The following is a 3994-nucleotide window of genomic DNA, read 5'->3' as shown; positions in this document are numbered from 1 at the left end:
AATGGGATCTTCATATCATAGGAGAAATACCTCAAGGATGTTCTGAGGAAATTTGGCATGCATGAATGCAAAGGCGTCAAGACTCGCATGCCTACCAACGGCCACCTCTGCACTGACGAAAATGGTAAAGAATTTGATCAGCAGGTATATCGCTCCATGATTGGCTCTTTACTATATTTGTGTGCATCTAGGCCAGATATAATGCTTAGTGTTTGCATGTGTGCACATTTTCAAGCGAAACCGAAGGAATCACACCATAAGGCTGTGAAGCATATTCTTCGATACTTAGCTCACACACCAACACTAGGATTATGGTACCCCAAGGGCTCAAATCTTCATCTCGTGGGATATTCTGATTCTGACTATGTTGGTGATCATGTGGATCGCAAGTCAACTTCTGGCACATGTCATTTCCTCAGAAAATCATTAGTCTGTTGGTCCTCAAAGAAGCAGAACTGTGTTTCTCTCTCCACTGCCGAAGCGGAGTACATTGCTGCTGGATCATGTTGTGCTCAATTGCTATGGATGAAGCAAAGCCTCAAGGACTACGACATAAACATGAAGAATGTGCCTCTCTACTGCGACAATGAGAGTGCAATCAAGATTGCATACAACCGAGTACAACACTCGAAGAGTAAGCACATCTAGATTCGTCATCATTTTCTTCGGGACCATGCCCTCAAGGGCAATATCCGCATCGACCATGTGAAGACTGACGATCAACTAGCAGATATTTTCACTAAGCCCTTGGATGAGAAAAGGTTTTGCAAGTTGCGGTGTGAGCTAAATATCTTAGAATCTTCAAATGTTTTGTAAAAACATGCATACATCCTAACACTTATGCAAAATTGATGACTTGGATGTGCAACACACGAAGAATCGATTTTCTTCAACAAATGAAGAATATCACTCTTAGTGTGAGAAAATTAATGAAGAAATTGGTTCTCAGGGCCCTGCGACAATTGTACGCGACGCCTGAAATCATCATTCTTATACAGTGGGTCACGCCACCACCCAACTTTGAAATTCCTCAAGTTGATTCTCTTCAAAGTTGTTTTTCTTCAAAGTTGTTTTTCTTCAAAGTTGATTTTCTTCAAACTTGTTTTTCTTCAAAGCTGAAATTCATCAACACGACGCTTTGTCACAAAATCCTCAAGTTAATCAAAAATCTTCAAAACACTTGATGATTTTCATTTGCGTGGATATATATATAGACTGTGATTTCAAAGTCCTCAACATCATTCACTTATAGCTATTTCTTCAACTTGATATTTCATCTAAGTGAATGTGATCGGACCCTACTCCCGTCTATGCTATACTCACCCAGTCTATTCAATTCTTCATATGCGTTCTACTTGAAACTTTGTTCAAAATCCTCACTGCGTCCTTGTCAGCTGATGATTTTAAAACAAAATCCTCAACTCCTCAAAAGTGATTTTTATATTGTTACACAGTAACTGAACCCCACTTCCCACAATCAGATAAGCATGATCTCCTCCGCTTTAAACTGTAGCTACACGTGTCATGCAGATACGAAAGGGCAAGGGCAGTTTGGTCCGAAACAATCGGCCGGACAGTTTTCACCTGAGCTATAAATACGTCCTTACCCCCTCCGGTCAAAACTCTTCGTGCTCTCTCGACCTTCTCTCCGATACAGCAAAGACGTAGCGCCACCGCTAGAAGTTTCGTCGCCTGCGAGGAACAGCTTCACTGCCTCGACCTCTCCGTCGTCGAAATCACGCCGGAACCGGAACTTCTTCGTCCGCCGCCTCCGTAGCCGTCTTTTGTCGCCAAGTTAGGGCGCAGTGGACTCGCACCGAAGGGCATCTACTGCTACTTCTTCTATTCTTCGTGCTTGCTATATAGGGTAAATAAAATCCTATTTTACAGTCCCTTTCAATCTACTATTTTACCTTAGATTCGTGGAATTCGTTTTTCCTCAGTGTCTATCAGTCTCTATTCCTCAAACACTGCTTATTCGTCAAACACATGATGAATTTCACTAAGCAACTAAAATTCTTCACGTGATTCCTCAATTGTGCAAATTTTCGAATGTGTACAACTCTGGAACCCAAGATCAGAGTGCTTATACAAATTCCTCAACCCACTGGTCAAATTCCTCAACTTTAAAATTTTGAATTTCTTCAAATCTGAGAATGCATATGACCTCTCCAAATTCCTCGCACCTATACTCTGTTCACAGGTACAAAAATGTCAGCTCATGAATCTCTAGGTTCTCATCAACTTAACTCATTTGCAGCGTTTCTTGAAGAAAATCTGCAAGTGTCATCAGAATCCTCAAGAGCTCAAATTCCTCAGCAAAAGCCTCAGCTGAAGAAAATGGAAGGTGACAGGAAGCAAAAGGGCGGAAAGAAACTCGAACAAAACATTGCCATTGATATCCCTGAGGATATATACTTGGACTATTGGACACCAGATGAGCAAGAACCGATGCCTAAGAGGAAAATCAGGCTCCAAAAGATAGAACGATTGTGGGCTAAGGAGTGGAAGGAATACCGCTTCGTCACTCCCAAGTACGCGAAGAAATTCGCTCTTAAGCCACCTGGCAAAAGGCCTCCTCTCGAGGATCATCAGAATGCTCATCCTTCAAGCCTCAAGACTATTGATGATTATCCTGAGGAAAAGGACAAACACTTGTCAAAGCTTCAGAAGCAAGCACAAGCTGCTGTGAGGAAATTCAACAAAGAATCTGCTGCTGCTGCTGCAACCACCTCCTCTGCTGTTGATACTTCAGGCACGACCATTCCTCAAGTGAAGCCTGTGCCACAGAAATCAAAGGCTTCAAAGACTCAAGAGAAATTGCTTTAGAAGGATGCGCCTGCGTCTACGCCAAAACCCTCAACAGCCATACAGGCTTCAAAGCCTGAACACGAGTAGATTGTGAAGCAACAACCTACTATCTCCAGCTCCGATGTTCCATCTGCCACGAGCTGAGAGACAAAGTCTTCACCAACACCATTGAAGACTAAGATGGCTGCTGGAAGAGGAAACAGACCCAAACCAAGCAAAGTCATCAAAGTCCCTTCTGCATCAGAAGGAAGTGATGAATATGATGACCAAACACTGCAAGCCATCATCAGAAACAAGCAGAAATGGGTCACTCAAGCTTCAGGCAGCGCCATTCCTCTTGCCATGGACCCAAAAGTCATGTTGGACTACATCAATGTCTGGTATGATGACCCTAACACACCCATTCATGACTTGAAGCTTCCCCCGGGTATCAGCCATATGGTGGCCACATTCATCAATGAGGCCAAATGGAAGGAGACGCAAGCCAAACAAGCAAAGGTTGCAAAGCTGAAGAAGGAGAAATTCCTCAGACAGAATCTCCTCAGCCTAACGCCTGATGCTCTTGTGTCAACCCAGCCAGAACTGAAGACTTTGACAGGCAAGTATACCAAACTATCCGATCGTCAAAGTCTCAAGACCAATTTCATCAAGTTTGCAACCAATGCAGTTGATGATTATAACAAGAAGGTTGCACCTCCAGCACAACCACATCAGCCTGAGCAGTCTGAGCCTAGATACTCTATTCAGCACACAGAGGAAGAGGAAAAACAAGCAACCCCTACTAAGGAAATGCCTCAAGAAAGTCGTCCTGATGCACCGGCTATTGAGGAAATAGCTAAGGAAATTCCAGCTGATGCATCTAAGCCAGCTGATGAATCTGCTCCAGCTGAAGAAAATGCTTCAGCTGAGGAAACTGCGAGGACGGATACGACTCCGCCTCCTGAAGAGATAATGGCTGCACCAAAATCCTCAAAGGTTAAGAAAATGACTCCGTCTGCATCAGACGTGAAGAAAACCAGGGCTGCTGAAAAAGAAGCTAAGAAAAGAAAAGCTTCTTCAACACCAGAATCATTAGAGGCCAAGCGCCTCAAATCTCTTGATGAAAATGCTCCTTTGGATGCTGTGCCCCTCAAGATTGCTCCATCCTACACTATGATTCCCTTCGAAAGCGAAGATAAGGAGC

This window comes from Hordeum vulgare, chromosome 7H (assembly GCF_904849725.1).
Source record: "Hordeum vulgare subsp. vulgare chromosome 7H, MorexV3_pseudomolecules_assembly, whole genome shotgun sequence".
NCBI lineage: Eukaryota > Viridiplantae > Streptophyta > Magnoliopsida > Poales > Poaceae > Hordeum > Hordeum vulgare.
This window is presented reverse-complemented; position numbering follows the sequence as displayed.